This window comes from Anas acuta, chromosome 5 (assembly GCF_963932015.1).
Source record: "Anas acuta chromosome 5, bAnaAcu1.1, whole genome shotgun sequence".
Taxonomy (NCBI): domain Eukaryota; kingdom Metazoa; phylum Chordata; class Aves; order Anseriformes; family Anatidae; genus Anas; species Anas acuta.
In genome coordinates this window covers 29,373,029-29,397,755 of record NC_088983.1, presented here as the reverse complement: position 1 = coordinate 29,397,755, position 24,727 = coordinate 29,373,029, and the positions used below count along the sequence as shown (strand labels likewise).

The 24,727-nt window shown below is 42.5% G+C and overlaps 1 protein-coding gene across 1 annotated transcript in view; it reads left to right on the top strand.

Annotated features, from left to right (window-relative positions):
- Positions 1–24,727, top strand: part of PTPRJ (protein tyrosine phosphatase receptor type J) — a 74,398-nt gene that overhangs the window by 11,666 nt on the left and 38,005 nt on the right. The window lies entirely within an intron of this gene.

Below are 24,727 nucleotides of genomic sequence, written 5' to 3'. Positions count from 1 at the left end.
GCAGCTTATAACACACTGATGATGATCAGTATCTGCTGACAGTCACACTTGTTTTTAAGCATGCATATGTGCACACAAGCAGCCTGTAGTTAGGCAACGTTTCTATGCTGCAAGATCCAGCACTTGAAAGTTAGGTAATGTCAGAATTAAAGCCTTTCCAAGGGTGGTGGCAGGGCACAGGGCACTCTTCTCTTTCACCCCCGTTTAGCTGCCTTTGCTCAGTGCTGGCCCCTCATCAGAAGGAGCAGCTATCAGGAAGCTTCAGCCCGACAGGACACGGTCTGTGTTAAAGATTAAGATGCCTCTGTGCAGCTCCCCCAGTGCACCTTTGCCATGAGGTGGCTCTCCCATTTCTGTGCTGAAGCAGCTTTCAAGCCCAGGTAAGCACCAGCCTGGCCAGGTTGCATGGGCATTGCAGCTGAGTGGGTGTCTGAGGAAGGGCCCCACTGGGTGCCCTGCTGACTGGGACCCTGTTGCATAGGGTCAGCTTCCTGGCATGGCCTTGGATCTGCCTTGTACAAGCTCCAAAATTGTGTGTATCATGGCTACTGGTCCCCAGCTTCCTGTTGCCTCTTCCCCGCCTTCCCATGCTGCTTTCTGACATGCCTTTGGCTATTTCACCCATTTTTGCCTCCCAAGTCTTCCTCATATAGCGTAGTCAGTGCTTGCTTACAGTCTTTCAGTACGTGCTTTATCTCCAGGTAGCTTTGTGCTGGTTATTCCCCTCTGCTCCAGTTCTGCAAAGGCATGGGTAGGCACAAGTCAATTCGGCCGTTTTATGTTGATCTTCCAAAGCTGCCTGAGGTAAGGTTTTGCCAGTGATGGCAAAGGCTACTTCAGCGAAGGGAGGATTACTGGGGAGGGGTAAAAGGCTGCCTTTTGCCAGAATTCAGAGCAGTGCTGTACAGCAGGAGGAGGAGAAGGTCATTGGAGTATTTAATAATGGCACAGCGTGTCATGTGTTTTTCACTCATTCTTACTTTTTCAAACGTTTGAGGCATTTTGGCTTCCACATTTCGTAAATAATGAATATATCTGGCCAAGTATGGGCACTAAGCCTGAAAAATTCCTCACAGCATTGAGGCACTTGAGGTAAGTTACAATGAAATTAAAAGCAAGGGGCCTTTTGCTAGGAAGCCTGGGCAGCGTTGCACTCTGGCTGCCTCAGCAGTGCCCTGCTGTGAGCTGTGCCACAGCCTGGCATTGAAACCTTTCCTCCCTAAATCCTGTTATCTGGGCCAGATAATCCCGTTAAAGCTTAAAGGAGGTGAAAGCTCCAGGCCTTCTGTAAAATCTTGGCCTTTTCTTAAAGCAGGTATGGATGGTCTGTCTCATTACCGGTTTCTAAATCAAATATCCAGTTTTCCTAAGTCTTCTATGTGTCTTTCTGACTGCAGTTTGTCAGTCATTTTGATTGCAAATCCTTCCCTGATAGCCTCCATTTTTACACTGTTCCTTGTTACAATTTTAGAAACGTGGCAGATTTCTTATTTTAGCACTTTCATCAATGTGAATCTTCACTGATTTTTTTAAAGGCGAATTCTGAAAGTCAGTGCTGTTCTTTACATCCTTCCCTTTCCCCTTTCCTTTTCTGCCCACAGCTCAAATCAGATTTTAGTTATGTGGGTAGAATGGGTTTTAGTGATGTGGAGGAAAAAGGATGGTTACGTGCTGTGGCGATGAGGTGGAATAAATGCCTGTGTAGTTTATGGCACAATAGCATTTGTTGCAGAACTTGGCTTGTATTTGCACACGGTGTACGGCTCAGTTTCCATCCAAATTTTCTGTTATGCTTGTCTTCGTTTTTGCGTATATATGTCACAGCATAGTTCATTTTAGTTTGTGTTTATTTAGTTTGCTGTGGTGGAGGAGGGTGTTTTAATTGAAAGCAAAAATTCCTGTGAACCATGTGCTGCACTTCAGTCAGCTCTAATTAAATTTCTTTCTCCTCCCTGATTTCAAGTTGTTTCCCTGTTGTGTCTGTAAGCGAGACTTTTTGGGGGAAATTCCCATTGCTGCAGTTATGCCACAGTCCAAATTTATGGTCTCGTAGTTCACTGTGCATTGATCAGAGATGGTATCAAGGACTGTGATTACAGACACATTCTTCACATGGAAAGAGATTACAGTAGGTTAAATATTACTTCTGCAATTCCTTTGCTCAGTATTTCAGAGTGATAATGGAGAGCAGTGTTATTGAGCCCTCTGGGAACGCTTCTCTTCCCGAAGGTGGGGAACGAGGCAGGAGGGGCTGAAGCAACACAGCGAAGTGATGACGCACAGCTCGGACTTACTGCATTTCAGTGCTGCTGTCTGACTGCAAGAGGCTCCTGCTCTTGCTTTGTCTTTCTGCATGAAAGTAACGCGTAATACAATTCTGACCATATATACACACACGTATATATATTTGTGAATGTAGAACAAGAGAGAAGTGAACCTTTAGTGTGAAATAATTCATTTTGATATTTAATTTTGTTTAGTATCAAGTATTGTTTGAAAGAGGCTAAAGGAAAAGGAACTGTGTGTTGAGATAAGCAGTAGGAGAATTAAAAAAGAAAAAAAAAAACATGCACTTGGCATAAAAGATGTCCAAATGCACTGTGATGTTTTCCAGGCACTGGCATTTTGTTTGTTTTTTTATTAACATTATAAACCGTTTTTTCTTATTTGTTGAATCTACAAAATAACAAAAAGAACCGTAATAATAATACATTTAACTGTTCCCCAAATATGTGTTTCAGTTGTTTTACTGATCCTTTGTGTTTAAAGAGGAATCTTGCTCTAACAGGTTTTAACTTCTACAGCTTATTAAGAAACCATTAGTCTGACAAATAACCATGTGATTTATTGCAGGGAAAAAAATGGTGAATCAGAGAGAGAAGTACTTGAATGCCTTCATCTTAGGCACTTAGAAGGGATTTTATCAATGGAAAATGCCAGTGTTATTTCACTGGCTCTTCTGTTTCTGTTAAATCAATCTGGGCAGATAGTCTTTCACAGGCCCTTTATGTTCCCTGCCTACCCTCATCTCTGCCATCAGTGCACAGATCGAGGGCTTTTCCCAGCCCTGGCCCCACTGGTATTGCTCAGGCTGCCTGCTAAATGGAGTTGGGGGACAGAGGGAATGGGGCAATGGTGTGTATTTGCACCTGTGGGTTTGCTGGGGCTTTGAGCTCAGCAGATGCATGGTTGTGTGTTGGCTCAGCAAGGTGCTGCGTGACCAAAGGTTCAGAGAACAGTTTTCTGGAGTCCAAACACACATCTCCCTATCTGCTTTGTTATCTGGCTGATAGCACAGTGAGCTTCCCATGGCAAGGAAATGATTCCAGAAGAAAAGAGTTAATGGCATTCTAGTTTTGCAGAGGAACTTAATGTGACGAGCACCCCTCTGATGGGTTTTACACTTACAATTGGGAATGTGTTTTCATAGAAAATAATCTCTGGAAACATAGATCAGTCTGCTACAGTGGTAGAGAATGACCTATCCTGTATTGATGTACTGGTACGCTTCCACGAGGTGCATTGCAAAGTCTAAATGTCTGCAGATATGTAAATAATGTCCTATTACCTTATTGTGGACTAGGCATATTTTGCTTCCAAATACATACAAAAAATGTGTAATACTTATTTAAAAATCTTTCTTTTCAGAAGGCCTGTGCCAAGAAGCAGTGTGCTGGGAACCAAGTTCGCTTGTAACCAGAGGGAATTCTTTATTAGCACAGTTGTTTGTGAATGAACAATGGAGATAGTGACCTACAGGGTTTATAAAATGTGGGAATCTGCCTGTCTGGCCAGCACTATAAATAATTGAGGGAGGCTTTTGAAAGACTGTCAGCTCCATATACATTATTTTGATTCGGCAAGTCTCCCGTGCTTCACAAACTCCGTTCTGTGTGGGGTGCTATTTATAAACCGGGGTGGAGGAAGAGTCTCTGGGAGTGGGTGATTCACAGACGCAAAATAGGGCCATAAACAATGTTAACACTGTGGCATAATCTGATAAAATCAGAAACTTGGACAAAGAGCTCAGCGCAGTTCCTCACTGGGGCTGTTGTACGGCAGCTCTTTCCCCCTTTCCGCTGACCTTCACTGGCTTGCCGAAAATGCCGTCTAGTTTCATTTTCACAGGGACCCGATGCTGAGTTGCCTGGGCAGGAATGGGGAAGGCTGATGTGAGAGCAATGCTCTAGGTCAGTCTTCAGTGGGGAAACCCTCGCGGTGCTGCTGTTGTGGAACACGGTGGAGGAAGCCTCTGAGGGCTTGCCCAGAGTGTTCCTCTGCGCCCCGGGCAGGGGTGGCTGCAAAGAGCTTGCGTTGGCAGCCAGAGGTGGATTGGTGATGGTATTGGGGCTGGGAGTCTGTGTGAGGAGCTACCATGTGTATTCCCACCTGCTGTTCCTTTTGTGGGCTCTGGCATGGGTGCCAGGATGGGGGATTTAGCAGTCTCCTGTTGTGTGCCTGTGACTACGCCAGGAGGGACAGAGGGCAGAGCAGGCAGGAGCGGTTTTTATGGTGCATTGCAGCAATGTTTTGAGTGCGCAGTTAAAGGTAGCTTAGTTACTTCCAGGAATAATACAGGTGTTTCCTTGTGCTAAATATAGCACTGACAAAGTCCAGGATTACTTACTGAAAGAGGAGAAAGCAGAAAGATAAGAGGAAGGCCACAATCATTACTGCTTTTCTACAGCAGTACTTGGAGATTTTATTGGAGCTGAACTGTGACACGCAACATAAACTCCGTGTGCATGCATCATCTTCGAGGCTGTTACAGACTGATTGGAAGGAGGTGATTTGCTGGGCTTACCCAAGTGCTACACTACAGAGCCTGTCCCAACGCTCAGGACTCATAAGCAGGCTCTCATATCTACAGCACAGTGGTATGTCCCGGTATGTCCAGCAAATAATAATCCAGTGAGTCACGCAGAACAGGGCTATGTGCAGAGATGAAAGGAAAAGACAGCAGTGCAGGAATTCAAGATGAAATTTGCTGGTGGGTGGGGATCTCCAAGTGCTTCCTACGTGGAAGCTTATTAGAGCAAAATCAGAAATGTACATATTTCTGAGCATTCACCCCACAGCAGAGGTGAAGAGCTTATAGTTTAAAACAAATGAAGAAAAACTACACAACCGAAGAAAAATACACTTACATGAGTGTGCGCCCATCATATGCAGGAAAACCCCATCTTGTGCTTTCCCCTATTAGGGGAGGGGTCATTGTTACTTTTTCTAGTAAAAGAATCTTTTTTTTTTTTTTTTTTTTTAACGTCTGTGGGAAAGGAGAATAGTCTGAATTGAGTCTTTGAGATGTTGTATTACAGAGAGTCACAGAAAATGTACTATGCAAATGACTATCTGCCTTATTAGATGCCTCAATAGAGTTCATTGTCTCGATATTGCTATTATTGGAGATGGATGGACACTACATGATTTTACCATCGAGCTGAAAAACTTCAGTGTTAGTCTCATTGCTGGGTACTAACAGTGCACTGGTTTAAAGGAGAGAATTGAATTAAGGGGAGTGAAAGGTCCCTTGCTTTGTCCATTTTAGTTTGTCTTTTGTAGACTGTGCATCATTTTAGGGGTCACAGCAGGGGGGGTGGGTTGCTTTACAGTTCTAGTTTTATGCATCTTTCATTGCTGATAGAAAGCAAGCTCTTTTATAGGGAGAAAGTCTGGCACCTGCTGTAATTTTTCCCTGATTGTGGCTGTCGGGAAGCTGGTGGTGTTGGGCGGAGGCTGGGCTGGTACCTCCCTCAGGTGGGTGCTGGCCCTGTACCGGCCGGGGGAAGCTATTCCCTGGGGCAAGGTGCTGCCTGTGCCAGGAGCTTGACATGCTGCTGCTCTGCTGCTGGCTCCCTGCCCATGGCACTGCTTGCAGTGTCTGCCCTGAGCTGTCAGCAGGGCCTCGCTCCCTGCCTGGGGCACAAGCTAAAACCTTGGGAGCTCCTGAAAGCAATCAGTCCCACCTCGAGGCCTGTGCATTGGCCAAGTCTCCCTTAAGCCTGCTTGTGAGGTCTTGCTTTGGATGTAGCTTTACAGACAGACAGCAATACTTCTGCAGGTCAGGTGCTTGACATTACAGCAGACTCATGTTGTGTGGTGTGTATTGGGTTTTTGATTTTGTTTTGTCTTCTTTCTAATCCAGCTCTTCAAGCAGATATAACAAGAATCTTACCTATGAAGTTTTTAGAAGTGATGGTGAACAATACCTGATTTTTTTTTTTCTTCTAACTTTATTTTTTTTTCTCAGTATCACTTGGTGTGTTGCATTTTTCAGCTGAAACTTCAGCTCAGGCGCTGTGTATGTTTGCAGTGTCCGTCGCCTTGTCACTTTAGCAAGGCTCTGTCATTGAGCTTGCAGCTAGTGGCTGTGCTGTGCTGCTGCTGTTTCTGGAAAGATGCATCTTGCCCAAGAAGTTTTGGCTCTCTACCATTTTCTTAACATACTTGGTGCGGGGAGGGCAACCACACAGGTTTTATGGTTTGGTAAATATGCGTGAAAGTTAATATATAACTAGAAGAACCACAGGCTAATTAGAAACAGTAACCTTACTCGGTGTTTGCTTTTCTTTTCGGAGGTGGGGAGGAGGGACCATAAACTGTCAGTAAGAAGTTCCCAGCAGCCCCCCAGTGTTCTCCCCAAATAACCAACTGCCCCTGTGCCCCCAAAATCATTGAAAGTAGCACCTGTCCTGCAATACGAATTAATAACCAGAGATTTCAGTGAGTATACAAAGTATGAGCCACAGAGTAGCTCTCAACATACGGAACATACAGCAGTAAGATTATCCTGAACTGGGAGGCTCTGTTTTGTGTGCTTAGTTCTCCATCTAACACCCCTGGGCTGGATTCTGCAGCCTCTCTGGGTGTTCCCTAACCTTGATTCCAAGGACAGCCCAGGTGATGTAAATGACAGGTGATATAAATGACAGCTGCTTGCCTAAAATCTTGAGCCTGTGATGTGAACTCACCTGCTGCTCCCTTCTTTTCCTCATCCCCTCACCAATGCTAACAGTGGGGCTAAGGGCTCTTCTCTTCCCTGATTTTTAGCAGAGCAGCTTGTTTACACTGAGATCTGCACTTGTAGAACTAGCTAAATCTACTTCTCCGTTTTTTTTAAATATTAAAATATAAATTTGCCTTACAGATCTTTATAGAGAAAAACCTAAACTGCAGGGTAAGGCATACTCTGCTCACCCTGTGTTACTCACCTTGGGGTATGTCCTCTAGCTCACAGTATTTCAGTGTTCTTTATGAATGTTTAGTAAACTTTCCTTCCTTTTGGATATATGGATATACACTCAAAGGTTCTTCTATTTCACTTTTCCATTTCAATTCTCCACCCCTGATCTTGCGAGGTTAGTTTAGTACCAGTGTTTATACAGAAAGAGAAATGAAGCTACCGATGGCTGTTGTAACTTGTCTTCATGTTTTCACAGCAGTTTTGGATCTCCAAACAGTTATGGCTTCTGGGGGTTAGAAGTTGTCACTCGGTGTAGTCTGTTTGGCATTCTTTGGGATAAGATTTAAGCAGTAACGTAGCATAAATTTCTCTAGCACCTCATCTAACAGATGTTAAGAAGTCAAACAGCAGCTGTTCTGATGTTGTTTTTTATGCTTTTATAGTGTTGCGGCCTCTAGCATGGTGATTACTGGAAGTTCTTTAAAATAACAAAACCAACCAAACAAACAAAAAACCACCACCAGCTACATCCTTCTCCTGGAGGTTTTTGGCAGCACCTTGGCCAAGTCATATGGCCATGTTCTGCATATCCAGTCATGTTGTATGTGTCAGGTACAAAACAGGGAAGGAAAAAAATACTGGGGGAAACAGTAAGATGTACCTGTAAAGCTCAAAGTCCTCCCAGAGTATCAGGAGTAACCAGTGTCTGAAAATATTTTTAGCTTATTAAAATTCATTTTTAAATCAAAAAAAATCCCAATTAGTCATGCAACTTTTAAGCTAAGATTCTGTTCACACTGAGTTCAGTGAGCGGAGGGTTAGCTTGTATGGTTTCCCTCTATCAATAGAGAGAAGCTAAGACTATGCTGGTATAAAGACTACAGTAGTATGATTTGTTTGGCATGTGCAGCACCAGGAACTCTACTTTTCTTCTGCTGTTCATAAAAGGCTCAATGTGCAAGGTAGTGTACAGTTTTGCACTGAGCTTTCTGTCCAGTCTTTAAATGCACATGTGACATTTTGTGTTGCTTGGTTATATTCTGTGGTTATACATAATGTCCTGTTGTCTGCAAGAAGCACAGTTAATATTCATTTTGAACATTGTAGCATGTATGCAGCTACTACGCTTCTCTCTTTCTGTATGTGACTTTTGTATTTTTTCATTCACTTTATTAAAATGATGGGAAAGTATTCTCAGTATCTCACTTCAGAAAGCATGTCATGTATTTTTGACTGGCTGCGTAGAGCTCAATGACTTCTAAAGCAAGGAAGGGTAAATGATCTCACTCTGTCATTCTTGCATTTTGGACCCTCCATGTGCACCAAAAAAGGAGGATTCCTTTCTGAACCCTTGGCGGACTGTGAATTATTTATGTCCAGTAACTGCTGCAGATTCATCTTTCAAAAATGTGTTGTGGGAAATAGAATTTATGTCTTCCTCCCTGGAAAAGGGGAGGTCCTTTGCAAAGCCCACTGTGTTACTGTGGGTAGGTTGGAAGGACAGCGGGCAGGAGCCCTTCTGGCCAGATGGGAGCACCGTTCTCAGCAGAGAGGTGCCCCTGGGCACTGTTTCTCGGTGTCACTGAAGTACGGATATCTGATTTGCATGACGAGGCAAAATGAAGGTTGCTCTGTTTCCTTCTGCCTTCTTCAAGTTCTGCTATTTTGAGCCACTCTAGTTGTCTCCTCTGCTAATATTACTGTGCAGAGGAAGGAGGACAGTTTATTTAGAAACAAATACTTCATAGCAGTTAATTTGCGCAGTATTTATGGCAATTACTTGAAGAACACATGGTACCATTTCTGTTGTGAACAAAAACTAAGCTCTACTAAGGAGTAGGCCAGGTTATCGAATACAACATATTTCATCAAGGGGTTCCCAGCCAGTTCATTCATTGCACTGTTGGTGCTGGCCAAAGGATTGTTTGTTCCTGCTCTGTGAGGAGAATCCTTCCAGAAGTGCCTTGTGCATCACTGTAATGATAACAATAATCTAGGATGTTTTCAGTAGCGTAGCTGGAGAAGTGAGCACTTCTGTAAATAATCCTTACAAAAGCATATCCAGGAATGATGTACACTGTTAATTATGGCACAGGGAACTAAATGAAGTGACCTGATCAATGTGGCTTCAGACAAGTGGCTTTTGCCCCTCTTCTGGCAGCCTTCAAGTGGGTCACATAGGCAAAAGAAAGACAGGTAAGTCAGGTAGGTAGGGAATTGAGTGGGTCACAGTAATGGTGTTTTTGACATTTTCCATTGGTAAAGAACACACCTTCATTTTGTAGGCAACTTGGTAGTCTTCCGCAGTCAGAAAGATTCTGTTTGCTTCCTTCACCTCACTGAAATATTTGTCTGTGAAATTCCTGCTGCTGGCAGAAGGTGACCTGCACCAGGTGTGGTCTTTTCCTTTATGTTTGCAGGAGGGTGAGGTTTTATGAAACAGCTGAGCCAATCTAATGACCATCTACTTCCCTGCTGCTGCCCAGTGACGTGCGCTGCTCCCTTCCCCTCTGCTGGCCTGTGCCTGACCCTGTGTTGGGCCGGGTTAGATAGCTAAACTGGCAGAAAGGTATTCACGTTATTCTGGCAGAGTTTTACGCCAGTCTTGCTCCTCAAACAAACTCACCGTGCAGTCAGGTGAGTGACGGGGCAGGAGGAAGGGCAGCCGGAGGAGAGGAGGCACAGCTCACCTCTTCCAGCCACAGCCAGAGTGGGCTAGGGCCAGCCACGTTCTGCAGCAGTAGCAACAGATAAACTTGTATTCAAGATATTTTAGTCACTGGGGATCACAGTTGGGTTTTGTTACTTCTGCATCAGCTCACAAAAAATCCACACACTCACGTACCCTAAGATAGTTTGGGTATTTGGATCTCAATACATTTTCTTTTGGGGTGGATACAGGTGATTAGGCTAAAATTAATTAAGCACTGGAATCATTAATGTGGGAATGTGACAGATATTCCAGTACTTGACTCTTATATCAAGGCTGTTTTTCTTGAACTGATGATTTAGGTAAATCCCAAGCCCAAGATATAGATTTTGTGCAGAAACTCTGCAGAAGGAAACCAGCCATGGGCTCTGAGGCTTTATTTTGAGTGTAAATTTATGCCTGTGACTTGCTTTGCTTTACCTATAACAGTTGCAAGAAAGTATTTTGGGGGATCTTGGTGTTGCAACTTTGTGCAGTGTATATTTTTTGATTGACCTTTTGCTTCAGCTGCTTAGCAGAAAGTCAAAAGGACTGGGTTCCTTCATTATCTTCCAATGCACTTTCCATTCTTGTTGCTGCTTAAAATTGCAAACTGGTTACTTGGAGTTCATGCAGAGGTCAGAACATGGGAATCTACTGGCAAAATCTCTTTTCTTCCTCCTCCAGTTTACATTAGGGAATTAATTTTTGTTTCTTACGTTGTTTATTTTACCCAAAGGCTCTTATCTGTTTCCCCAAACACATTTTGTTTCTATTGAGGCTTAATATTCTTGTTGTCTCAGATGTTTATTACACATTTTAACCAAAAAAAAAGGCCATTTTTAGACTTTTCTTGTAGTTTGGCTGTCAAGGAATTATTTCTAGTTAGGAGACTGAGTTTAAGGCCTGTGTTTTTACCAGTTGGTGAAAGCTGTGCAACAAGCTGAAGTACTCTCTCCAGTTTTGACAGTCTTAAGCTGCTGTTCCCAGCTGCTTTCCCCCTGTAAATGCTGAGTCCACGTTGGTCCATTCCACCTCTCTTTAGTGTTTGCCAGTACCTTTGAACAAGGACCGCACAGAACCTCAGCTGCCTGAGTCCTGTTTGTACTTGCTCTGGTCTCACAGAGCTGACCTCAAGATGGGGATTACCTTTTTCCTTTTAGAAAGGCCCAAAATAATAACCACAGGTTGGAGTGGGAAGAACAAAGCTAAACAGACATTTTATCCCATTGCTGCTTGCTGCCTCTTCCCACTGTTGGAAGTGCCCAGCCAAAGCATTAGTGACTGAGCTGTTGCAGAGAAGTACTGTACTCAGTTGTGCTTAGTGTAAGGGACCCTTTCTGCATGCAGCTGGACATTTGATTGCCTATTTTATCTATTTGGGGTAACATTCACCGTATTTTAATTAAGAGATTCCAGCTAGGGAAAAAAAATCAGAATAAAAGCAATCTGTGCCCCATTTCTGTTTGGATTGTGAGAGGAAATAAAAGCGGCAAAGACGTCTCTCTAAGTGTATGCAGACTAAATGTTTTGATACAGGGAAGTTTACACACAAATCTAATGATGAGGATCAGTTAGTCATACAAATGTTTGGATGTTTACCCAAAACCAGGGAAGCAAACACAGTTCCCAGCTCTGCCACAGCTCTTTCGATATCAACCCCAGCTCCTCCTTCGGCTTGCCTTATGGTGTTTGGTGAAAAAAGAGAGAGCTTGGCGTTCGTCAGTGTATTTTGGTGAGCCTTGTGCTAAAGCTACTTGTACACCCCCGCCCCCAATTTTTTTCCATTTTCTGTCTTTTTTCTTCTGAAATTTGAAATGAATTTGGAAGTGCCAAACTACTATCCCTGCTCTGCAGCAAAAACAATGAAGAAGGGCAGGAACATGTCTAATGACCCATGAAAGCAATAATCCTTGGAAGTAGTTGGTTGGGAAAATAAGTCACATGCCCTTATTTTGAATGTCTGGAGTGACTCAGAAAATGGATGGCATAAAAGAAAGTCAGTCGAAGCAGTTCTTTTTGACCTCTGTGTGTACATCAGAACCTGTGAAGCTGATCAGAAAAGGCCTTGGGGAGCTGCTGTGCCTGCAGGGCTGCAGGAAGCCCGCCTAACATGCAGTGATTAGCCTTCAACTCTTATGAACGTGAAGTTTTTTCTTCAGTGTGAAGTTTTTTCCCAGTGTTTGCATGTTTAGAAAAACAGCACACAGTGAGAAGGTTTACAGCTGATGTTTTGCTTTGCTGTTTCGCTGATCACGGCAACTGTCAGGAGAAAATGAAAAAGTGAAAAGAACTTCTCCCGATATCATTAATTTCCATAACTTGTCAAGGTTTAAAAGCTTGTTGATTTGTGGTTGCCAGTTAGAGTGAACAAACGAATTTTAAGTTGCCAAATTATAAGGCCAGAGCAATTAATGTACATAAATATATTTTCAGAGGCTTTTTTATACTTGCAAAGATAAGAATCGTCTGTTTCTGTACCAGCAATGACAGAAAACTTGCTTAAATAAACTGAAATAAAATACAATGAACCCTTGGAAAACAAAGCATGGAAGGAAGGGGCAGCAATTTATTGGCTCATTGTGTTGATGACATGCTAAATGCACAAGCAGGGAGCAAGCAACATGAGAGGGCTTAGTTCAGGGTCTAGTTCAGAGTCTTCTCTTTCGGGCATTGTGGTGTCCTTAAGGAAAATGAAGTCTTGTGTCTGGGGGCTGTGTTAAAGACCTCAGTGCTAAGATCCGTACGTTATCTGGTTAAACACTGTAGAAACCGAAAGCTGTTAAAATAGTACAAGGCGGTTTGAATGTGATGTTAACTGACATTACTTTGCTTGAAGATCTTGGCTTCAGTATCTGGCTGTGGTCAGCAGGCCAGTTAAATATATTTTTGCTTAACTCGTATGTTGCTGTGCTTAGTTTTGTAAACTCTTCTTCCTTTGATAGAACGGTAATACTTCTGCATGGAAATCCTTGCAAGTCATGCGTCTGTGTGCAATAGATGAGGAAAACGATTCTTCAGAGAGATTCAGCTGAGCTATTAGATAAATTCAAATTGTTAGTCTTAACGTAAAAATAATATATATATATATATATGTATATATAAATAAAAAAGTTGACTAGAGTAACATTGGCAACTTATCTTACAAACTCTGTAAATGTAACGTGCAAATCACCAGGAGGAAACCTGTTGCCGTGTTTGAGGCAGCCTTATGAGAGCTTTACAGTGAGAGAGCCATACAAAAATTCATCAGCATTTTTATCACGGGGAAATGCCTGCACTCTGGTGCTGCATTTTAAATAGTATGCATGCTCTGGAGCTTAATATGTTAAGTGGCAGACTATATTAAAAAATATAATAATAATAATAAAAGAGAAAAAGCAGAAGCTCTTTTAGATTTCACTTTTGAAAATTATTTGATTTAGACAGTTGCGGAAAGCCACAAAATTAGCAGAGCAAATAGAGAGGAAATAGTGTTGACGGGTTCCTTTTCCTTACCATAATTATTAAAAATATTGACTTGTAAAAAAAGCCTACGAGTAATGGTTTTAAAACCTGAGCAGAAGAAGATAATCTTGATCTCTCATCTTGGTAGTTACATACAGCTTGGTCGGAGACTGAAAGAAAAGCACTTCTAGAAGATGCTCTAAATTATGAGGGAAATGACTTGCATTAAAGAATGTACAGCTTTTGGGAAAGGAGGAAAAAAAATAAGCGATACTTGGTATGATGAGACCTGGTGCCCCAAAAGTTCAGGCAGTTTGTTCCTGGTGCAGAATCTCCTGCATGTAACTGGTTTAATTTTAACTGTGTTTTTATTTTTTTTCAGAATCAAAGTATGTCTAATGCATTCATAATCCTGTTGGCCAAAAAGCCAGCTGCCTGCTGTGCGGGTCCCGATTCCTCACTCAGTGCAACAGAAACTGCCCTAATTCCCATCAGTTTGCTAAAGCACTGTCACTCCATGTGCATACAGCACCACTCTTACTGCCTCTGCTCTCTTCCTTGCTGGTTGTCCCAAAGAGGTTGAAATGTTTCTGATGTGTTACACTTACAGATTTTTTTTTTTTTGGTGGTGTTTTGATGTTCCTTTGCCTCTTGCTTAGTGTGGTGGTACATGCTGGGCATGCAACAGGTTGGGATTGTTTTCAGGCAGGCTGTTAGAGGTAACTGATGCAAACTTCTTACTTCTGCTCTGTGAAGTTGTAACCCTTAAAACTACAGGCTGCCTGCCACCAGGTTACGAAGTGGAAATGAGGATCAGGGTTAGCCTTTGCAGATAGATTCCAGAAAAAGACATTTTTAAATGACTCCCTCTCTGTCTCGTCTCTGAGAAAACAAAAGCTGTGTTACCCCTGTAGCTGAAATATTGCAGGGAGTCTGGGGTTGCCAAAATGTGCGCGGTGAATGGTTTTGGCATCTAGTCCAATGCTATCACAGATGGGTTTTTTCAAGAGATGCTGTTTGCAGCAGTGGGAGTAACCGAACTGAACGCATGCATCCAGATCTCCTGACACTTGTTGAAATTTGCGGTTCAGCCCACTGGACATCTTGTGAATGTAAGCGAGGACTGAAGCCTCCTTTACCTGTAAAAAGAAGGGTGATTTTTTAAAGGCACATTTATCTACTGAATCCAAGCTTGACTTGCACTTGATGTGTGGGGACTGAAGCCCCCAGGCGGCCCCCCAGCCAGCGTACTCGTGGCTTGCTCCAGTTCTGAGCCGATTCTGGCCAACTTCAAAGAATTTACTTCAAAGGCTTTTGGCAGACGCAGAACAGCACAGGCTGAGGTTGTAGTTTCCAGCTTCAGCAGAGCTAGCAAACCCTTGGCTTCTTGGGGAGTCCTGTTTTATTTTCCCGTTACTCACTCAGTGCAGAGCAAAACGCAAAGTGCTTTAATGAGAGGCATGGAGGGTGGCATTCACCCATCATTTGAACTGGTAGAGAAAGAAGGGAAAGCTGGTGAGAGGTACATGCGTCCAGATCTGGCAGAACAAAGGAGCTTGAAATTCAGCGGTGAGAGGAATTCCATACTAGTTCCCTGTCTCTTCTGAACATTGGGATTTTCTTTATAACAGAAGTGTGTAGTTTAACCATGCCATTAAGGGATTTATTTTACTTTTTAAGCAATGCAACACTTCTGATTCTTGTTAGTCCTATAAAGATCTGGTTCCTCTTCTCAGCTTCCTGACATCTTACTTCTCAGCAACTTCCTATAACTATAGCAACAGTGAGCTCCACAGAAGAGGTTTGCATATCCAGGAAAAGTTGCTTTCTTTTTCGGTTGGAAATGTGCTATTTTCTGGGTGTCAGATGTCCGCCTGCACAAGGGGAGGCTGCAGCTTGTGCTGGCAGAATTGCTCTGAGAACCTCGAGAGGGCTGGAGGCTGGGGCAGCCTTCTGCCCCTTGACTGTGAGGGAACCTTCTGCAGCAAGACGGGACCTCGGTCATGCAGAAAGATGTGCTCTGCTGCATCTTCCTGCCCTAACATCCTGAAACTATGTGTATGTTGTTTTTTGCAGGGAGGAGCCCTCATTCTCCCAAACCCTGGAACGTTAGCCACTGTTCTTCATTAAAAAACATCATGGCTTCGGGAGGAACGGAAAACAGTGGGGCTGGGAGAGCTTCTGAAAATCCTCTGCTCATAAAAATAAAATAGGGGGAAAAGGCATTTTTGTGTGAGGTACTCAGTGTCCTTCAAAGGGAGGCACAGAAGTATATCAAGTGCAGACCATACTGCATTCTCCACATCTGTGGGGCTTTTTAATATTATAGTTTCCTTTAAGACAGTGGCCCTGAGATGGGGTGTGGTTTATACTACACACTTGCCAGGCTATTTATATATTTAGAGCTTTGCTCTTAGTACAGTGGTGGTGGGGAAAGCAGTGGGAAAAAATGCTTGAAGTTGTTTTTTGTTTTTTTTTTTTCCCCTCCTATTATTTTAAAGCACATCTTTTTGTTTGAGGGGGAACGAGAGATTCCAGTGCCTGCAAAAACTGGAAGTTTACTGCTTGGGCAGAACATTCATCCAGAATCAAAACCAAAAAAATAAAATAATCCAAATCGCTGATTGTTTTTTGTTACCATACAGTCTTTTCTCATAAATACTTAACAGATTTTATTCCCCCTTTGTGCACCAGCAATTAGTAGAATGGAAATCGGGAACTACGATCCTGATCTTGACAAGCGCCGCGTGTCTGTCCTTCCAGCTAGAGCTGTGGATGGCTGCAGCTCTCCACCCCAGCCTGGCATGTGCCACTGGCTGGGAGTTGTACGCTGGAAGATATTATCAGACAGGAACTTTTGATTCATTTGTGTGCAAAAAAAAAAAAAAAATTGGGCGATTTTGGCTCCCATCATATCACTGAGATCTTTCATTGTCTTGCTCTTGTTTTTAGAAGTCTTGACGCTGACTGGCAATTGAACAAGCCGTGCTGCAGGGTGGAGGCTTTCCTCCACTTCTGTCTGCCCAGTCTCTTGTGTGAGGCGGCTGCCGATCCGATCTGCCTGCTGGGCTCCGGGGCCGCGGTCCCGCTGCCTTGGCCAGGTGTCAGAGGGCAGGCAGGAGAAGAGAAGCGGCTCACAGAAGCCCTTGAGTGGACAAACTGCCAAACTCAGCACAATCTTTGTCGCTGGCCCTTTTATGTTTGCTTCATTATTTGTATTTTTTTGTCATCAAGGGCGTACATTTGCAGAGATGATGATGTGGGAGATGGACAAGCTTAGGTAAATCGGGCAGAGTTTTCAGCTGGTTGCGAGTTTGTCGCTGAAGCCATGGAGCCAAAAACATCCAGTCCCTTGGGTAATCACTGACAGCATCCCTGCTGTACATAACTGGGTGTAATGCCTCATGGACTCTGTGTGGATGCTGCAAGAATAGTCTTGCTTATGAATGGCCACTTGTAAGGTGAGACACTACCTGTAATGTAGGATTTTTTCTTCTCTGAAGGTAACAGAATAAAAGGAGCTCTTCAGACCCAGTTCTAAGGGGTAGGAATGCTGCAACTAGAGCACATATTAGAGCAGATTCCCCAAATATCCCAGGTTGCATAACTCTGCCTTCCTGTACATATATCAACCCACCTTTACTGGTGTTAATCAGAGCATTGCATGGTGATCTCACTGCTGTCACTTCACACAATTGTCCTGCACATAATTTTGATTAATTAGATGGCTTTTGGAATTAATCTGTTACTATTTCTGCTTATAAACAAAAAAGGCATTCAGTGGCTTACACCGCTCCCTCCCCAGGATATTCATTTCAGTGAACGTGTTATAGATGTCTCTGTCAGATACACGGGCTTGTTGAGTAGCAGTTAGTCCCACCCTAAGTAATAGGAAATAATGAATAACATGCTTACCATTGTACTCAGACTGCTTTTGAATGAGGGGAATGTACCAAGTGGCCTCTGGTAGAGGAACTTAACGCTGTTCCCCAAATTGCAGCTATTCAGTGGGATTACATAGAAAGCTAAACAGAAAGGAAAAGGAACAATTTATGCCTTTTGTTCGTATTTTGCTGCCTCCCCACCCCTGCACGCAAACAGATGCTTTTCCCCAGTGCTTCTTTTTAATGTCCATATATTGTTTTTACAGTATTTTCTGTTCCAGGGCAGTTGGTGTCTAGGTGTTAATGAAATGTGAATGTGTCCTAGGCTCACCTCCTGTAAGTGCGTGCAGTTCTGCTGTGGCCAGATTTATTTCTAAATGACTTTGGATAGCATTAAAGAAAATAAATGCGTCTACATCTTTCTTTATTTTCACATTTGGTGGCATAGATACAGGAAATTAACTTTGATTCTTAAATTTTTGAAGGAGAGGGGAGGGGGAAGTGTGGCAATTCAAGCAAGCATTGGCAGGACAAAAACCCAGAAGGCTGGTTTCGAGTTGATCTGCCCACTAGGCGTGACCTCATGTTTGAGTGGCTCAGCTCAGGCTTCTTGCCTGTGTGGTTTGCGTTGTAAAACCAAGAGCCACAGGGGAAGGCAGCGGGAGAGGAAAGCAGCCCATCCTTTCCGCCGTGGTGCATCCCCACGTGCCTCTGCTTGAGGCCTGTTTTCCTCCTTGGGGCTTGGCCTCGGGTCTCCATTGCAGCAGGGCCGTATTTTTCAAGCTTGGTGCTGTTTCAGGGCATGCGGCGGAGGACGGGCCGAGCCGTGCTGATGGCCGGTGGTTTTTGGAGGGGAGCCGAGGCCCTGGTCTGCGCTCGAAGAGCTTTCGCCCTGAATCTGCTGCATGCCAGCTGAGTGCTGTAACCCCTTGGCTGTTGGGAACTACTTGCACCGTGTTTCGGCTGAATGTAGCCCTTTGTTGCCTGGGCTTTTATTCCCCGCGCCCAGCATCCAAATGTTTTGTTGGATTTGAAATAGTTCACTGCAGAAGCTCCTGCGCTGCTTTCAGTGCAAGTTGGAGGGGTCTGTCCTCGAGTGAACCCTTCTGTAAGTTCAGCCCAAATTCATGAATAGTTTAGGCTTCCCTGGAACTGTTTTTTAATGAATAAATGATTCAGCAAGGGAAAAAGAGGCTCCATCCAGCAACAGTAATATCAACATCTGCTAGGCCTGTTCCTTTATTGTTGTTCATTATTGTCTTCAGGCTTGTCACGAGCAGTGTGGATCCCACTCAGCAGACAAGCAAGCTGGACTCCCTCAGACAAGAGAGCTTGGTTTTTCTGCTTTGTTTTTTGGCTTTGTTTTTTCCCCTTGTAAGCTTACAGCTTTAAAAAGAGGGCTTAGCACCAAAAGCTGCGGTGCTGCAGAAAGAACTAGCTCACATGGAAACACAAACAAGATATAAGAGGCACCATAAACTCTATAATAATAGAGGAAATGATTAGTCATTTTAAATTCATCCTTATTCAAAGCAGTTCTGGCTCTCGGGTGTCTGCTCAGTGTTCGAAATAAAGGAGGAAGCTCTGGTGCTTTATTGGAAAGCTTGTTTCTGCAGATCAGTTGGAAGATAATGTTTTGCTCTGGTTTGGGTTGTGTAGCTGTGTGGGCACCGGGTCTCTGGGGTGATTGAGCCACCATTTACACCAAGCTTTTCTTGTAAATGTGCACTCTGCTGATGACATAGCAGTAAAATTAATGAACTTAGTGAAAGAAAACTCAGACTGCATAATATAGATGTTCAGTCTTTAGATGGATACATGAAGTGTGGAACATCCCGTGGGTACATGGGAAAGGGAAATGAAGGAACAATGTAAGAGCTTAAAAAATTACTGTTCTAAGATTTGATTATGCGTTAAATCTGAAAAGATATTTATTAGGAAAACTGGTGATGCTCTCGGAGGAGATGTTCTAGTTAAATCAGGGCAAAGAACGGAAAGAATGAAATACCCTTTTTTTAGTTGTTTCAACCTACAGTCTTCAGCTCAGGTAGCTTGAATGTAGGGTATAAAGGATGTTACTCAGATGAGACAGTTTCAGAAATCTGCAACATAAATACTGTGATTGGGGGTTAACAACAGCACAAGCAGTTCATTTTCTTTCATTTCAATGCAGAAGTTAGGTTCTGATAAGTCATATAATCAAACTTCAGTTTTTGAGAAATTTCCTGAGACCTACTCAATGGTCAGTGTTGCAACAAAAAATGTGGAAGATGTTATTGGAGACTTTCCCATTAAATTACTGCCTTTTATTGTGGCACTTGTGATTTTAGTGCAGGGCGTAGGCATAATGACAGATCGTGACTTCTTCTTGTGTCAGTAACAAGTTAATTCTCCTCTGCTGCATTTTTTTCTGTGCTTGCCTTGTCTCTGCTTGCATCAGGTTCCTGCCTCCAGAGTAGTAACATATGACTGAAAAGACAAAGCGGTGCATTACTGCAGTCCAGAAGGATGCTTGGTTGCCTGAAGTACTTGTGTTGAAGTCCTAGGACAAAAGTGTTCACTGTTGCAACTTTTGGGATTAGTTGACTTAATGGTGATACATTTCTCAGTAAATGTAAATAAGGCTAGGTAGGTTGAAGGGTTTATATTTTATTTTTTTTCTTTGACACATATTAAAAGCTACCTGCTTACTTCTCATAGGATAGTTTAATCTTACCAGTTTTATGTAAACCTACACATGATTTTCGTGACAGCACCTGCTAAGACATTGGTTTTTGTGGTGGTGGTTGCTTTTTGTTTTTGTTTGTTTAACCAGGATCTTGAGAAATGTCTGATAAGACAATATCATATATATGATATGATTAGAGCTTATTTTTTCACCAACCTATGCCTGACTCCCCTGGGCAACAACGCAGGAGTACAGGCTTGCTGGGCTTACCTCTGTTCTAAAACAAGGAAACCCCTCAGTTATCAAAAGACTTGTCTGTTTGTTTGGCTTACTTGTAAGGAATGTGCATTGCTAAGTGTCTTTCAGAGACAGTGCAGGGACTGTGTTCTAAATTGTAATGGCAGGATTTAAAGCAGGCTGTGAACACACCCTTCACAACATGCACTTAGAAGCAGCATAGACATAAAACTTGCTGAACGGTGCAGGGGAGAAAGCATTGTAACAGTGGATCTTAAAAGGCTGTGAGTCATACAAACAGGATATATCACTAAAGAAGAAAAAGAGAAAATGTCTTTGTAAAGACGTTCAGCCCTTAGGGATTGTCTGGACATCTGCCTTCATGCCTTGTGGCATCTGGAGACTTGTGTCCCGATACATGGCATTTCTCCCTTGAGAGGAAAAAAAAGGTTTGCGGGTATATTTCCCTTTTCATAGCTCAAGTCAGGTGATGGATCAGGCATCCTTCTAAACGTAAGTCTTGTCTGCACTGGTGAATTCAATCTAATGTGTTTCTTGGTCAAATGAGAAGCTTTTTAGCTTTGCACCAGGCAGCCTGGGTGCAGCGAACAGTAGTCTTTAGTTCAACTTGGCGTGCTTTGCCTTTGGTCTGGTTCGTATGTGTCAGTCCTAGCTGAGTCTTTCATCCCGCTTAAACTCTTAGCGGTTATTGTTTGCAAGTTGCCTCCTCGCTGATGCTGAAACACAGGGTGGGGGTTCTGCCATGTGGGCAAAGGATGGTCAAACCCTGCTGGCACCTCTTGCCAATAGCACAAATTGGTCAAAGAGCCTTTTTTTTGTTGTTGTTAGCTAGTTTTCCCCAGTTAATCTGCTGTAATGTGATTGCTGTAAACAGTAATAAAGCTGCATCTCCTGGGAGTTATGAGGCCAAAATAGCCTGTGAAGGACGCACTACTTTTTTACCTTTTTTTTTTTTTTTTTTTTTTGGTATGTAATCATAAAAGTTTTATCTTCTTTATTCAAACCTCTTTGCAGGTAGTCACATTTCTGTCAGCATTATATAACTCTGTGACATTCTGACTTTCTGTTAGAGGCAGGAGTGGCATGGAGGAATCCAGCTGGTGAATCACTCTTGGTTTAACCTTTACTGGAAGGTGGGGAGAGAGCATGAGGCCACTAAGAGCAGTTAAGGGAAGGCAGCATGGAAATCTGCACATCATCATCAATTAAAAGGTACAAGCAAAGGAGTTTTTAGCAGCTGGAATGCAGGTGCTTGCACTTCAGTCTTATCTCTGTCCCTGCGTGCACATTTCATGCAGGTGAACAGCCATGCAGTGGTAACAAAGGTCAAGAAATTATTCATCTCATCTAATGCAAGGCTTTGACTTCTGACTCGACACCAACTTCTCCCATGTTTTTTAATACCATAAACCATAAGGATGTGTCACTGGCCTAAGAAGTTCAGTGTGGTGTAGAGCACTCAAGCTTTGCATAACTCCTGTTTTATAGTGGTGCTTTAAAGGCTTTATTGGTAGTGAGCAGCAGTTGCTAGATGGTTACATATGTGTATGTTATGCCCCCTAATCTACGGGAAATGTGGCAGTTTCCTGAGAAAGTACGGTAAATGACTTAGGTCTGTAATGGGCATGTAAAATACAATGGTGGTGTGCAGGACTTAGTCCATCTTAATGCTGATTTAAGGTGGCTTCTGTGTTTGATTGGGAAGATGAAACTTTGCCCCATTTGTGCATGATGAAATACATCATGGTGATCTGAACAGTTTCTCTTGTACCTCTTTCCTTAGCTCCTGCTCCAAACCTATGGAAATGTTTGCATGGAATTTTTATTCAGAGCTTTGGAAATTGTCAGCATCAAACATATAGATGAGAAACTGTAGAAGAATATTTTTAACAGACCAGTCAAAATCCTATTTGTGGCCAAGATCTGTGTTAATGCAACCCTTGTGCATTATTTTTCATGGCCTTTCCTATGTTTTGTCTTTTTTTTTTTTTTTCCTTTTAAAGCAAATAAATAACAGTGTAATTGTGTTCTACCTGGTTCTGGGTGTATGTGTCCTTGTTTCCTCCCTGAAAATGATAGAGATGTTGTACTTCAGCTGTTGTGAAGCGTAGCAAGTTGAATGCTAAATGTCAGGCCCAAAAAAATTATCTCTGGGATAGAAATGTTTTACTATTTGTTATTCTTTTGGTTGGTAATGCTTTGCCACCATTTATTGTAGGCATTGTTTTATCTTTATATTTATATAAATCCATATAGATATGTACGTATATAAATCATAAAGTTATTGTCCTTCTAGGCTTCCAAGGTATTTTGTGATGGAGAAGGAAAATTGTTTCTGCAGTTTAGAAGGTCAGAAGGTCTCAAGGTTATAAAGCTACTGGAGAGGAAGTTGTGATATTTTTCAGTTTCTGTGTTTGAGGTATGTTAAGGACATTGGAACAAAAGAAAATGCATCTAATGTTTCAAAGACATTGCCTGTGAAATAAAATCAGATCTGTTCTTCTGAGTTTCAGATTTAGTCAGAGAACTATTAGTTGAAGGAACTATTCTGCTCTTGCTGAAGATGCAACAAAAATCAAGCTCATCTTGGAGGATGAGTTGTCATGACCGATTCTAGTACCTGCTACTCCTCATTCATTAAGCCATTTTGTGTATAAGTACTAAGAGAGACTTGTTTAAAATGCTGGAGCATGTCTGGAGGTTGAATTTCTAACTGTCCCAAATATGCTTTTTGAAAAGGAATTTGCCTGACTAGGGTAATAATATAGATAGATCAGAGGAATATACACCGATGAAGCCTTCCCCTACAAATCTCTTCTGCACTATTGGCGGCACCTGACTGATGTTAGTTCTCCTTAATATCTTGCTTTCTTTCAGTCACAGTCAGGAGAATAATTTATGCTACAGACCCATCCAAAGGCTGATTCTGCCAGAATGTTTAGAGAATGGTACTGCACTTGTTGCTGCCCCTTTCTGTTTTTTCATTAGGGGTAGCACTGTCAAATGTCATTGAGATGAAATTATTCTTAGTAGTGCACCATTATCTCATAAATCTTCAGAGTGCTTTGCTTTACATTTTTTTGCCAAATCAGTCTGTTAAACAGAAGGCTGGCTGTATAAAACGTGTGTCTGCCTTCAAAAACACATCTTGTGTGGAAGTTTTCTTCTTAAAGTCTTGTGTTTTTTTAAATTTGTGAAAGCCACCATAAAGTGGAAGGTGAATTTCTGATTTAAATTGCTGTGCTTCATCATTAAACTTGCTGGTGGTGCATATAAATTTATTGGTAATGCAATCTGTTGGGGAAAAAAAAAAAAGGTAAATTTAAGGAATGTTTGTCTTTCGTTCACTTGCGTTCTTTTCTTAAAAAGTTATTTTCAAGAACTTTTAATACAAACTTCAAATGTGTCTGTTTAGACAATGCAGGAGAAAGACGGGTGTTTTTGTGTTTTGATGGTACAGGTAACAGAAAACACATGATTGTATGGAAGTAGCAAAGGCTATGGGAAGCTGTATAGATGGTACTGCTGCTTCAAGCCAGCAATGAGCAGAATGGTGTAAACAAATTTACTTGTTGTTTTAGAAGTTCCCTCTGTTTCTCTTTCAAGTGATCTGCAAGACCATGCAAAATGGTACAATATGTGATTTGTTTGGGGGATTAACATGGTTGTCTCAAGACTCATAATAAGCAGCATAAATTTATCTTCCTCTTAAGTATAAGAGTTTGAAGCAAACTAATAGATATTTGATTTGTATCAGAGTTAAGCCAAACTCCTTCACATATTTTGGAAAGAGAAAGAAGCCCTGGATATTATTTTTCCAGAGCAAAAAGTTTGCAGCTGGCTGGGCTGCAGTGCCACATTGATCTCTGGCTGTGATGCTGCATCACCCAGCCTTCTTCCACCATTGCTGGTCCTCACAGGTGGCCACGAAGATGACCTTTAATATATGGCCACGTCTATTGACTGGTAAGTGAGAGAGAGCCGAAGTTGTTGTCAGTGAATAACTTCTCATCCAGCCTCTGTATTCACAGAGGCGAGTCTGGCAAAGGGGTGATGGTGAAGCCAATTCTCATTCCTGTTTCTATTCAGCTTCTGTTCAAAGGGGAGGAAAAGAGAGACTCTACCAGAGCCCTGGATGAACTTACTGGAGCTGTACAATGGATCTTTTGTTCCCTCTGAGGAGTACTACTACATGTTTTGAACGTTTGCAGTCCATTTGTCTGTTGCTCCAGTTTAAATTCATTAAAGGATTAAATGGGCTGACAGTTGTGGGCAAACCTCAAGGGTGTCCCCCACTGGCCCCATGCTGCTGCACATGAAAACGGCGTATGGAAAAACATTGTTTATGTAATCAGATTGTTCGTTTGTGATAATCTGAGCCTTGTAAATCGACTGAAGCTCTGACTTAATTTCGAGTTGGAACGTGTTTAGCTCCACACTTTTTGCTATGAGGCAATTTGCATTTATTTTGAAGAAAATGATCTGATGCTTCTTTGCTATTAGGGCTCATCAAAAATTGCGGGCTCGATACAAAACAGCGCAGCTGAAGATGTGACAAGTAGTAAATAACCACTGTGAAGAAACTATGAGGTCTAGAC